We start from the raw sequence: 14,725 nt of genomic DNA, 5'->3' as shown, positions 1-14,725 counted from the left end.
AGTGTTTCAAAATGTTTCCTCAGGTAAAGATTCACATTCTAATAAAGTCTCTTTATGTTGTATCTTAAAAAGAGTTTCACAGATGCTTAGTCTATTCGCATATCACATACCCGTATTTCTTTACATAGGGACTGTTATACTTTTAAGAAGTCTATATATTCCTTCATGGTTATTTTGACCATCTAGTTAAAACAATATGTGAGCTTTATGATGATGCTTAAATCCTCCATAAAAAATCTTTATGGAAACCACAATACGCAGTATTACCCACAGAGCTAAAATAAGGTGTCAATCAGCAATTCTGTTAAGCAGGTATATTGTCTTATGCGCATACATAGTGTAATTCAAAATGGTCAGGCTCTCTGAATTAAACGTAATAAGGGGAGACGTTTCTGGATGCGGGCATACAGGGAAGGACTTACAGGCAATAATAAATAATTATAGGCCCTCCTGTGTTGTAAGTAAAGTTTTGCCTCTCTAACAACTTGTGCCATGACTGAGAGAAGGCAGCTGCCTCTCAGTGCTGCTTGAGGGGGTGAGGATTTCCAGAAGCAGCTCAATAACCTCAGCCATTGCCCATCAGGTAGAACCACAATCTTACTAATGAAACATAGTGACGGATGCAATTGCTGCAAACAGACACTATCTCTACTTCAAATGTCTGACACAAACGAAGTTTCTGTTTGGAGGTAGCAAAGTTACAGAAGTGTGTTTGTTACTTAACTCTGATGGCCAATCTATCTTAACATTAATAATAAACAGTAACAAAGAGGACAACTGTATTTTAGGTCAAGTTGTGCTTACATCAGGCTTTCTATGTATAATGCTAGCAGCACAGGGACACGCTTTCTTTCAAAGCAGCATCCCACCTCATGAAAAATGTGGAATTCTCCTCTGTGCTCACCACTACAGCTGGTTTGAGATCTTCCTCACATACATTTTCAAGTTTTGGCCTACAAAACTGCACACGATTGAAACAAATTTCAGCTGAAATCTTTGAGGAACCACCAGAATTTTCCACAGAAAGCAGACATTTTCAGGCAAAAAAGTATCAGTCAAAAATAGCTCTGTATCAAGAACGGTTTCACTGGGAAATTTCCAGCAAGCTGTTTTCAGAAGTACAGACTCACTTAAGCCTTGAAAGAAGGTGCGTAACACCGAATGGGGTTTCTTCAAGGAGTATCTAGGACACTAAAAATAAAAGGGCGTAATTCCCATCACTAACAGAATACCGACATTCTAACGAATTACCTTTCTTTGCATTATAAAGTTCAAGACTTTCTACTAAGCTGACACATGGAACCAGAGAACATGTAATTGTTTTTTTCTGCCACACAAAGGGAGTATAATTTTTCTACTATTTTGAAACATGCCAAATTATTAATTAATACTTTTCCTTTTTTCAGAATAATGTTGCAAATGTAAATAGGTCTCTGCAAAATTGCTTTATCAGTTAATAAACATCTTTAAGCTACATGTGGCATTGGCAGGAAGAACTTAAACTACAGATGGCAAAACAGATCTCTTTATTTGCACATCCTTCTCTTCATCTGCAATGCTAAAGCAACCACAAAAAAATGAATGTATTTCTGCCAAATCAATGTCAATTTTAAGTAGATTATTCCTTCTGGGTTTATACCATAATTTGATCCAATTAGTCAAAGATGAATGCATTATTGTTTTCTATCTGTATCTGAAGTATAACTAGTACGCAAAACTAAAAAACCCCAAAGGCTATCATAAGTAAAACTAGAAAAGACACAAGTTTTCACAGTCCTGATACTCCCATGGGTACCGCATCGGTGAAATGGAATTATTCCTAATGTATACTTAGTAAGGGTAAATGGGAGGACCGTGCAGTGTATTTTCAAATGATAGATCTACAAGTGAACTTCATTCATGGCTGCTTGAATCTGGGATTACAATTTGTGCTTATTTATAATAACAATAACAATAACAATAACAAACAATAAATACAGACTTCACTAACTTATTCAGTGTTCTTTCTATTGCTTCTTCCTAGTCAAGCTTTTTTTTGCAAAACCCACCAACTTCAATATGTCATCTGTCCAATAGTTTGACAGTTGTCTTCACAGTTTTCCATGACCACAATCCCATCTTTGAAATGCATTTTCTGAGTTGAAACAGATAATTGCTGGTTCATTTTAATTACAGTCCCACCTTAAAATACAATTCTACTAGTAAGACAAAAGATTAGTTTTAATTATTAGTAGAGTACTAATAATCTTGTACTCCAACTTGGCAGCTACCTATAGATTCATGTTTTATTTGCAGTAAGTGCTTCCCATGCCCCTCCAGGCATTTAGAACCTTTACTTGCGTGCTTGAAAGGAATGGCAGCAAGCCACTTGCAGCAGGCTTGTTACAGAGAACAGAACTTTAAATGAGTTGGAAAAACAACGTGGATAATTCTTGGAATTTTCTACTCCATATCTCTCAGTGTCTATTAAATACAAAGGTCTGCATGCAGCTTCCAGCTGGGAAAGTCCCACAAGCGATGGTGTTTGGAATGATCTCTCTGTATTACACTGTTATACTTTCTTTCTAAAAATCTACTCACTGTTCTCAAGAGACAGGATATTAGAAATAGATACAATTTTAGTCGTACTAGAAAAGAAATACTGAGACTTATAATTCATGTGAACAGCAACTTTAAGCTCTGTGTAAAAGGTAATTAAATGCAGTCCAGCTGCAGCCTGGCTGTCTGTGAGGCCAGCCTAGAAATACTTTGGAGAGCTATCACTCTTTTTTTTTTTTGCTATGTGCCCCCCTTCGGTTTTACTTCTGCACTTGCCAATCAGCCTTACAGATTTGCAACTATCTTTAAGAAATCCTTATAGATGAGTAATAGTTGAGAAGGAAGAGAAGTCCTCACATCTGATGCAAGATGTGAATCCAAGGTAAGCAACAGATCTGCCGCAATACAGAATTGTGGCTTTTCCAGGCTTTTCACTGAGAAAGAATAGCCTTCTGTTTCCCTTAGTACCCTGAAATGTAAAGGTTGGGAGCTAACAATTGCACACTGTGTAAGGAACATCTTACTGGGGATTGCTCATTCAAGGCATGGATGGATGCTTCCCTTCATTCGCCATTCTCTAACAGAAAAGGCATATCCCAGCTCTCAGAAATTGTACCTGTAAGTGGCAAAGCCCAAGAAAGGAGGGTTTATTATTTATTTAATCACAGAATCATAGAATACTTTGGCTTGGAAGGGACCTTTAAAGGTCATCTAGTCCTACCTCCCCTGCAATGAGCAGGAACATCTTCAACTAGATCAGGTTGCTCAGAGCCCCGTCCAACCTGGCCTTGAACGTTTCCAGGGATGGGGCATCTACCACTTCTCTGGGCAACCTGTGCCAGTGTTTCACCACCCTCACTGTATTAAAATTTTTCCTTCTATCTAGTCTAGATCTACCCTCTTTCAGTTTACAACCATTACCCCTTGTCCTGTTGCAACAGTCCCTGTTAAAAAGTCTGTCTCCATCTTTCTTATAAGCCCCCTTTAAGTACTGAAAGGCCGCAACAAGGTCTCTCCTGAGCCTTCTCTTCTCCAGGCTGAACGACCCCAACTCTCTCATCTCAGCTAGTCCTCATAGGAGAAAAGTTCCATCCCTCTGATCATTTTTGTGGCCCTCCTCTGGACCCGCTCCAACAGGTCCATGTCTGTCCTGTGCTGAAGGCTCCAGAGCTGGACACAGTATTCCAGGTGGGGTCTCACCAGAGCAGAGTAGAGGGGTAGAATCACCTCCCTCAGCCTGCTGGCCACACTTCTTTTGATGCAGCCCAGGATGGAGTTGGCTTTCTGGCCTGCGAGTGCACGTTGCCAGCTCACGTCTAGCTTTTCATCCACCAGTATCCCCAAGACCTTCTCAGCAGGGCTGCTCTCAATCCCTTCATCCCCTAGTCTGTATTGATAACAGGGGTTGCCGTGACCCAGGTGCAGGACCCTGCACTTGGCCTTGTTGAACCTCATGAGGTTGACACAGGCCCACTTCTTGAGCCTGTCCAGGTCCCTCTGGATGGCCTCCTGTCCCTCAGGCATGTCAATCACAGCACTCAGCTTGGTGTCATCTGCAAACTTGCTGAGGGTGCACTCGATCCCATTATGTCATTGATGAAGATAATGAAGGGTACTGGTCCCAGTACAGACCCCTGAGGAACACCACTTATCACCGATGTCCATCTGGTCATTGAGCCATTGACCACTACCATCTGCATGCATCTATCCAGCCAATTCCTCATCCACCGAAAAGTTCACCCATCAAATCCATACCTCTCCAGTTTAAAGAGAAGGATGTAGTGGAGGACTGTGTCAAAGGCCTTACAGAAGTCCAGATAGATGGCATCCATAGCTCTTCCCTTGTCCCCTGATATAGTCACTCCATCACAGAAGGTCACTAGGTTGGTCAGGCAGGACTTGCCCTTGGTGAAACCATGCTGGCTGTCTCAAATCACTTCCCAGTCCTCCATGTGCCTTAGCACAGCTTCTAGGAAGATCTGTTCCATGATCTTCCCAGGCACAGAGGTGAGGCTGACAGGATGGTATTTCCCAGCGTCCTCCTTTCTACTCTTTTTAAAAATGGATGCAATGTTTCCCTCTTTCCAGTCACCAGGGACTTCACCTGACTGCCATGACTTTTCAGATATCATAGAGAGTGGCTTGGATATATAATCGATATAACTGATAGTTCAGGTGAAAACGTATTTTTTGCAAAAATTCTACTAGATGTCATTGTAGAAAAGGAACACAAACTGTGTGAGCACAGTTGAAACATGTTTACATTAACACACACTCATTCAAACTGCTTTTCAGTTTGCTCAGTTGTACTTCAGGTATATGAATTAGAGTTAATAGGAAATGCATGACTGAAGCTCCATACACACATCTACAGATGGTCCTCGCCAGAAGCAAAAAACATGTAAAGCAGAACAAAGTTTCAAATAGAAGGACTCACTCTGTTATAGAGAATACTGGCATGTGCTATCCTGTAGTAAGTATGATAATCAGGCACAGTCCTGATTTGAGGGATAAAAACAAATATAGATTGGGCCAGACTGTAAAGTAGTGTAAATCAACATAGCAGCATTAACTTCAGAGTTGAAGAACCTGGCCATCTTGTTTAACTGACATTTTAAGCCTGAATGAGACCAGCAGATTCTTAGGATCCTGAATAATAATTAGACTTTATCCTATACATATGTATAAAGATCCATGCTTCTTCTCGTTCTAGTGATAAAATTTGGTATTTCTGGGTGAATAAATATAATGACAGAGAAAGAAATTAACAGCAAATCATTGTGGCTAATAAGAAAGTGTTGATCCAAAATATTAATTCTCTCCACAGAAGGAAGACAAGCTAGACAGTAGGCTGCAGCAGTGCTGCAGAAGAATTGGCAATTAGACAAGTGCTATGTGTATTATCTTTTAAAGTACTGAGAAATTATTTGTCTTTGCCAGACTCTGAAGAAGGTAAGCTGACATAAATTAGAAGACACTAATGGACGTTAGTTTCTTATTATTCACATTGGCAAGGTTCTCCATAATCTTCAAGGAACATAAGTAACAACTAGAAAAATACACAGAAAGTTTCACTCTATTATCAGGGGCTCTTTCAGACCATCGTTTCAAAATTAATCTCTGCAGAAATGCCCAAATGCCAAACAAGAGTCAAGAACACAGTACAGCAGACACTATTCATCCCATTTCTAGTGGCCCAAACCCACATAATGCTGTTCCTCTCACAGGTCTCTCCATTCTGCAGAGGAGCCTGTTCACCTTTCCACACGTACGAAAAATACATACTAATAAAATACCACTGAAAAGATGCAGAGCAACTCAGTAGAAGGAGAGGATATTTAATCAGTTTTATACATCAGCGTGAGTTGTTTCTGATGAGCAAGTCCTGGGATGGTAACCGCAGAATGCTGCTCCACATCGCCCTGGAAGGCCACTCAACAGCATGACCACACCAAATCTTCAGTAACATGAATATTGCAGCGTAAGAACAAAGGACTGCTAAATATTGTGTAAAGCCTCCAAAAGAAACTGGATTGGTCATGGACAGATTTAGAACAATATGCTTGAAGGTACTCAAAACTCAACTGATGAAGTCCCTGAGCAGGAGGACCTCCAACCTATGTGCTTCTAGGGGTATGTTTCTACACACAAGACCGTCAGTTGTTCTTGCAATGCCTACTGGTTGTTAAACAAGATTTCCCCTCAGTGATGCCTCATTCTAGCTACTTTGGTTCAGAAAAGCAAGTAAACCACAGACACTGGACATTTCACTGGTGTTGAAGGATCAGACAGCGAAGATTTTGAGGTACAAACTAGGAAGAACAGTGCTTGATAATTGCATTATCAATATCCCCAAATGCTTTGACGATACGAGATGGAGGCAAGAAATGGCATAAACTTTGAGGAAACGACAGAGGCATTTAGGTGAGTGAAAGTACGAATGTAACTGCTTTTTACCCGGCCAAACTCAGTTCTGTTTGTGCATTTTCACACATACCTCCTGTCTGAAGTATTCTGAGGACAGTGAGACCATGAGAGATAAGGAGACTGTGAGGGTCTCTCCCATATCTTCCAGGCCCCTTACGGCACTAGGTTTTGAGACTTTTTTGTTTTGTTTTGTTTTGTTTTGTTTTATTTTGTTTTGCTTTAATGAACAAGTTTGGATCCTGATGTTGCTAGAGGCAAGCAGCTTATTTTAGTATTTATCAATTCATCGTTGTTTTAGCAATTGGGAACCTATTCCTTTGGATTACCATCCCAGCTGGTTAGACATAGCAGGTGATCTTGTTGTTAAGTTGCCTGCTACGCTCAAGTCCCACTTCAAAGCTCCAGCCCAGGAAGCAGGCTTACTAATGCAATACAGTCAGCACCTACAGATCTAACACCTATCTACCAGCTTCCACAGCCACACAGGGCTTTAGGAATGGCTTTGTTACCGATGTACAAATAAACTCGTGCATACTTGTACCACTGCTCATGTATAGGGGATTCATGAAAAATATAATACCTTACCACAACTTGTATCAAAACATAACATTTCTGAGCATGCAGATCTGAAATAGGACCAGACCCAGGTTGGAAACGGATTCGGCGGTAACTGGTTTTGTTTGATGGCTTTTACAGACAACAATCTCACATGTAGAGACTTCTAGGTATTCCACAGCTTTACTGGGTGGTGACTGGGAAGATAAAACATTTTTCCTTTATCTGATCATGTGTAAATGAATGATTCAACTGCTATATCAGTGATAAGATGATTGCTAAATGGTTCTTCTCAGCTTCTATCAATGGCCTGATGAAAGGAATTAACACTGACAGGGATAAGTTGTTTTCTCAGGCATTGAGACTTCATGACAAGAGAGGATTTCTTTTGCGGTCAAAAGACATTTTATCAGTTGAATATTGTTCTTCATTAAATGCATTAGAGGCGTCCAAGGATTTGCCTGACATTTAAGCAACTTCTGGATTATCCTTTTGCCTCTCCACAGTGATGCGGACCACCTCTCTTCACTGAATGCACAGGCTGTAATGCAGATCAATTTGTTCACCATCTTTCCTCTGTCACTTACTCCGTTACATTTATCTCAGTAATTCATTACAGACCTCAGCTAATCTGTCTCCGGGTTTTGAGGGTTCTTTAATGTAAATGTGTTTGCTCAAATATGTCAGGCTTAATGGACACGTTTTAGGATGATGCATGTCAGACTTAATGTATTTACCACATTAATCAGGCTTGTTTCCTTCACATCTATTTCCATTCCCTGAGAATGGGAAAACAAGAATTCAACAGCTGTTTACTTAGGACTCCTGTAAAAACACCCAAAGTTTTAGTAGTTTACATAATGGTGGATAAAACCAAGTCTTTTGTTTGGCAGAGAGTATTTGGTGTCCAGTATTTTTTCTTCTCTTACTGGAAGTTTGGTGCAAGCTTATTAAACCAGCAGATGAACTGCTATTGTTTTCATCAAGCTTCATCAATTCATAGGCAATTGGATAACTTATAATTAAGCATTATGAGTAAGTACACTAAATGGCACATTCAGAAATTAAATTTAAAACATACTTCAGTTTCAATGTTCATCAGCTCTGGGTTTCAGAAACAAACCAAGAGAAAAAAGGCAGATGACACTGGAGCAAGGATCTGTTGATTAGAAATAATATCAATATGGAAACAAAAAGACAGGCTCTATATCGTGGTCGACATTTATGGGGAGTCAGATAATGAGCAATACTGAGGCGCCACACGAGCAGTGAAGAGTGACAACCAGTTTTAAACGATGCAGGTGAACAAACATGAGGGGAAAGGCAAAGAATATCTTGGCAGTAAATGGGTATACGTGTGGGAAAACCACACAGAAGAACCAGACAGAAAAGAGGAGTCAGAGACAAATTTACCTGGGGTGCTACAAAGAACACAGGTCCTTCTCCTCATAGAAAAGTCTGCTTATGAAGTGTGGCTTTTTTATTATCTTATATACAGTTTCATAGTACGGCTGCGGGGTGCTGAATAAAACAATATCAGAATACACAGACAAGGCTATCATCTTTAGTATCTTGATACCTCAATAGAAATAATTATAATGCTGACATTTCATTTTAAGTCAAACCCACTTACATCTACAACATGTTATATGTCCTACGTTTGCTATCAGTATATCTGTAAAATTGCTATCAAGTAGCTAGCAGCTTATCTATAAAACTTGCTGTGAAGGACATTCCTGGTTTCCACTGAAAATGTAGTTTGATCACTTTGCTGCGTATAAAGTTTAAAGGGGGGGACTTTAAAACACAATGCAACATGTACAGTACCAACAACACTTCCTTTCTGGAACATTAGGCATCTACGAGGTTCAACCGAATGTTCTCTAAAGAAGAAAAAACTCCAAAAAGTTGCTTAGAAGACAGACCTTACTTTTTCTGACCAGATTGCCTTTAAATTAAACTGCAAAACCCTTCTCCAAGGTTGTTCTTGGAAAGTGGGAAAAAAAAGATGATAAAGCCTGCTACAAGGCAGATGATTATCAAGAACTTTAATGGAATTGAACGCTGGGCTACAGCAGAGCTACAAAAGAATCCCTTGACCTCAGTGTGTGTTTTTGTTCTAGCACAAAGCTGCAAAGTCTACAATGCACTTTTAATGTTGCTTTGACGGTGTGGAAGCCCAACCCTCTATCTAGCTAGAGACTTTTCAAAACCCATTTAAGTATCTGCAGGCGTTTTCTCTGTATTATAGAAATGACAGTATCTGCAAGGTTCCCATCTAGCGTTGGATGAATCAATTCTGAGCAACTGACCTGGGCCTCTAACGAAAATTTGACAAAAATTAGACCCAAGTCTTTCTTCAAAGTTTCAAAACTGCTGACTACATTTATCTTCATAATCTTCGCCTGACTCTGAATTTCACCTGAAATACTCCAAACAAACAATAGGGGTCAATGCCACAGTTAGGTAATTTCTTTCCAAGAACTGTGAATCTTTCTACTGTGGATTCTAACCCCAGCCTGCCTCAAGGAATTAACTTCCCAGACAACTTCAGTAGGTAGCATCTTCTGCTTACAGAGGAGCAGACAGTACCAACAATACCAGGTATATTTTGGATTGCTACTACCAATTCTTGCGTTATCAAGTATTTGCTCTCTAGAGTACCCACAATGCTCAAGCAAACTGCAGGTCTATTCAGATTTTTTAAATTCATTTTATTTTTACCAGTGATGTCATTCTGAATACAAAACCTACTTGCAGTGACGTCCCTGATGTCAAAGCTCAACAGGCTTTTATTAAAGAACGAATGTGGCCTTTGAGTTCAATCCGTGACATATTAAAGATAACATTTGAAAGCAAAAGCTTTCCAGTTTGATAAAATAATTCCTTTAGATGAACTGTCCATTTTTCATGTACTCCCTGAACTTCAGTGCTTTGGACCTAAAGTGCTTGTTTGATTCATTTAGAAATTGCTAAGGATAGAATGACCACTGGAAATCCACTATGGTGAATAAACATATTTACAAATAGAAATATCAGTGACAAAAAACCCACCATCTTTCTTTCTATTGAAACCTGAGTATATATTTAAGAATAGACTTGAAACCTTCTCAGACATGTCTCATCAGCCTATTTAGGCTGGTGAATATATGCTGACACTGTGTTTTGTGTGAAGCTTGAGTACATCATTATAAAAAAGCATATTCAGTGTTAACTCCCTTTAGTGAATTTGTCACCTATTTGAGGTGACAGAGAAAAGGAATCTGGATCCTGAGAAATTATTATCATGTAGCTTTCAAACATGGGGTTTGGGAAATCACCATAGTGTTGATGTCTGAGAAAATGGCACACTCAGTCTTCCCTCCTTCATCCCCAGCATAGGTTTACATCAGCACGGAAGAATGATATGAATAATTATGACTAGCTTTCCTCTTCATTACAGATATATATTCCTAAAGAGAAAACAAGGTTCCTGACCTCTTCATTTGTGTAGGGACCTGTAGAGCCAAAAATACTTTTGCTCCTTCGAAGTGCCTGTATTTTAGCCATAACAGATGAATATTATAATCAAGGAAACTGTCTTCGGTATGACTGTTATTGTTTACTATAGCATTCTCATGTGAAGTTGCCTGCAAGAATTAATTCTTCAGTAATTAGCATTTGTTTGCTTGTGCCATGGATTTTTGGCTTTTCCCTTGAAGCTGTTTATCAATGAAAACTCTTAATACATTATAATTAATACAATCACACTTTTCCAGGAGTGGCTGCTAATTTGGAACAGTACTTGAAATATGCAATATTAAACTTTCTCACAAATGCTTTTTTCTTCTCAAGGTGTCCAATTATTACCTTCTCTCTGCAAAGGTGTAATTTGTAACCACCTTGTAATTTTTTTGGCCATTGTGACAATGGGGAATTTCAAGACAAACACTGACACTTTTGCTCCCTTGAGGGAAACAGAATTCTTTTTCTTTGTAAAATGAAGGCTTTTTTATGTTTACATGGGAGCAATACTGTCAGGAGCTTGACACATCGCTTTTGCTTTCAATAAAATAATTTTATTTATAGGATTATTCGGAGACCCTTGCTGTACCTGTCTGAGCTGGGGAGTCTTTCATGACAGGAAGAGAAAGTCAACCTTTCTATCATGTCCTTCCTCGTATTAGGTACTTCAGCATTTCCCACTTCATCACTCTTTCAAAACCCAACTACTTTATTGCAAAGGGCTTGAGGAAGGAGCTCTGAAGATGACTGGACCTGAAAGTGGTAATCGTGGCTTCTTAGGTCTCCTGTCTGTGGGAAGTGGGAGCACAGGGAGTATCTGTGCTGCCAGGGCCACATTTGGCATTCTCACTGACTGTACAGCAGAAGCATCAAGCATATAACATATTTTTCTTTTTAAGATGTTAAAAATTATTTTAAATATATGTTTAGGTACAATATAGCACAATATAAATGACTGCTTCATATGGAAAAGATCATGTGCTCCTGAGATACAGGTATACTAGAAAGGAAATTTTATATTACTCTGCATTCTTGTATTCTTTCAATTTAGGAAATCCAAAGACTCAGCAAAATGCTTAAATTCGTTTAGATCAACAACTGACAATAAATTAAAAACCTAGCAACTGGCATTTTACATGGTTTTTCTTTAACTTACCCAGAAGGATCTCATTATTAGAAAATGATATATAAGATACATATGACTGAAGACTGTTCAGTTATATGTATCTTGTTTATTAGCTAACTGGGCAGAACTGATGCCAATTTAGGTATTTTGCAGCGACAAGTAGAGCAAAATGTGTTTTTCCTATTATGTAAAGAACATCTTCCCTGCTTAATCATAGCCTTTCTACATCTTCTATACACTCAGCTTTATTTTGTTAACAGTTTAGATCAAAATCAATAGAATAAATTCTAATAGAATAAAGTACAGCTACAAAACCACAGTGGACTTTGTTTTCTGAAAACAACTGTTTATGATGGTGAAGAATGCAGTAAGAAATGAATTTAGAGCCCACTGAACTTTTCAAGATTTCAAAGATGTTTCTGTTCTGGAAGAACCCGCAACACCGTGAAACTGTTCCATGAAAACAACAGACCAAAAGCTTCCACCAGGACATGAACCGCCCCCTTCGATCACACTAAAGACCTGGCTCACTATCATCAGCTTGACGGCAGCAAGGCCTAACATTTACAGAGCTATCCTTCCTGTATCATTCCTTCTGCTTCTGACAACGAGAAGCCTAGGAGTTGATGACAAAGAAAGCTGAATGTAGCGCTCTCACATCTCAGGTAATTCTCCATACCAACAAGTTCTCTCTAATCTTCCAAAGTTCTTCCTTGTGTGTGTTTTTCACTAAAAATCTCAAACTGACATAGGAAACGTTCCAAATGAACGTTTCTTAAAGCTGCATAGAGTTTCCATCTTGAAAAAAATCAGTATCTTTCTATGAAAACCTTCGTATCAGAAAAATGCCAGGAGCTCTATCAAGGAATTTGGTAAAAGAATCTGAACGAGATCTAGGAAAACTCAATATCCACAAGGAGCAATGCAGACATACAGCAGCAAAAATACCAGTGTAAGATAAAACATAGCCTGATGAGAGTGGAATAAAACACAGCACGATACTGATTTAGGAGTATTCAGGAAGAGCACTTAGATCCATGCTTTTAATTTCCCAGGCTTGGGCTTGTCCTGCTGAAATAAGTAATGACTGGTACATTCTGCGATAGGACTCACTGTGCTAATGTTAACAAATTTGCTTAGACTTCTATTATTTTTACTGTGCTAATACTACCCATTGCACATAATGTCTCCCATCATCAAAGAGTTTCCTGACATTAACAACTACATCCTCAAAGCAAACTCATTGAGTTATTCTAGATGGTTTGACAAGGCAGAGCAGGGATAGCTGGAATCCTGTGTTGAGCCTTTAAGAGACGGCATTGTCTAGGGAAAAGAAGATGCTTTTTTAATTGGTATAATTCAGATGATGGAAAGGTCTTTGTATGAGCTAATAGGAATTTCCAAAGGGCAGCACTGTCCGGCATCTCTGTAGCACCACATACTGTGGTTGTATAGACCTGGGCCACAGACCTACCTGTCACTTTATCCATGTCATCAGCACTGAAAAAGGTGAAGAAAAAGGTATTTTCTTTGCAAAAAAGGACTTCGGCGCACAGGTGGGCTGGACCCGCAGTGATGACCTCTCCTAGCTAACCGAGGGCCTCATGAACCCAAGGCACAACTGAAGTCTGACTTTGGGGAATGCCAACCAACCTGCTCCATAACCACTATGTCCTGTCGGAGACTCAGATGCGGTGCCCGTTGGGGGAGCAAAATACTAACACTCTCAAAAGCCACCTGCATGACATATTACAGGACCCAATAATGAAGTAATATATTGAAACATACAGCAATTAGGTCTCAGCCGCAACCACCAATTACACTGATGAGCACCAAGGAAGTACTGGAGTCTTTTCAGAAGAAAGCTCTGCAAATAGCTATATTTTCTTCTCCAGTATCTGGATTAAAAAATTAAACCCAAACACTTCACATCAATTCAAAGTAAGTTTTTGAGAATTTTCTGGTGGAGGCAAAATAATTATTTCAGTCTGAGGAAAAATAATTCTGAACAGGGAGTTTCTCTTTTTGAGCAATTTCTAGTAACAGAAAGAAAGTCCTTTATTCACAGAGCGAGGAGCACGTATTTATCTTTTGAGGGCTAGTGCCTACCCACTCACAGAATCCCCTCGGAGTCTTACACTGCATGGTTCAAAGTTCCTGCCATTTAGTTGCAGTAACGGAGCCAAGTTATGGCTGGGTTCTTAGAGACGGAAGAGTTTAGGGATCTTTTCTGCAAGTATGACAGCCAGAGTTTATTTGGCTGAATTTGGGACTGAAAAGGATGTTCACATCAATAAAGCACGCAAACATTTTCCTACTATCCCAAAGAGAAATGTGTTTCGACATGATACCTCTGTTCAGCCCCACTTGCCGGGTTGGCATTATTAGTGAAATGAAAGAGCTTCTTGCTAGCAAAATCACTTACAGTGTCCTGAAAACACTGAATCAGATTTTAAGTATTGCTGTAGTCTCTGCCTGCAAAGGGAACTTGCTAAAGGAGAATTTTTTTCATTCAGGGTCGGTTCCTTACATTGGTAAAATACTGTTCTGCAGATCCAGACAGACTTCTGTTTTGTCCTCCATTGCCTATTAAATATTTTAACATGTACTGAGGTTACAAATTAGTACATGTCAATCAAGAAGCAGGGTGGATGGTGCTACGCTCCTGAAAAATGCAGAGCAAAGGCAACTTCATTTTCACTAACAGTTTTAAAGTTTTCTGAGCAGACACCTGGTTTGCTACTCCTTTTGATTTACTTTATCACAGTAATTATTCTGCTATTCAGAATTTTATTCTGAATTTTACTAATTCAAGGCCAGATGGCAGAGTTGCAGTGTATCAGTATTATTCCCACTGAAAGCATCATGTGCAACAACCCTTGAGTTAAGCCACTATATGTAACCCACTAGTTTTGGAGGCTGAAATGATCTTTCACAGATAAATTCCAACGCCCTTCTGTCAAGCATTGCTTTGATCCACAATTGGTAATAGTATGAACTCATCTTTTATATAGTTGGTGAAATCTGGGTATCCAGGAACAGAGCTAAATGAATGGTAAAGCTGATATTAGGTGG

The 14,725-nt window shown here is 39.3% G+C and overlaps 1 protein-coding gene across 1 annotated transcript in view; it reads right to left on the bottom strand.

The window, feature by feature from the left end:
* The window catches only part of NCKAP5 (NCK associated protein 5), a gene marked incomplete at both ends in the record, with an annotated part of 382,055 nt that overhangs the window by 39,262 nt on the left and 328,068 nt on the right, over positions 1 to 14,725 (bottom strand). The window lies entirely within an intron of this gene.

This window comes from Vanellus vanellus, assembly GCF_965231255.1.
Source record: "Vanellus vanellus genome assembly, chromosome: 5".
In the NCBI taxonomy this organism is placed as follows: domain Eukaryota; kingdom Metazoa; phylum Chordata; class Aves; order Charadriiformes; family Charadriidae; genus Vanellus; species Vanellus vanellus.
The sequence above is the reverse complement of the archived record's forward strand: the minus strand, read 5'-3'. Positions and strand labels throughout refer to the sequence as shown.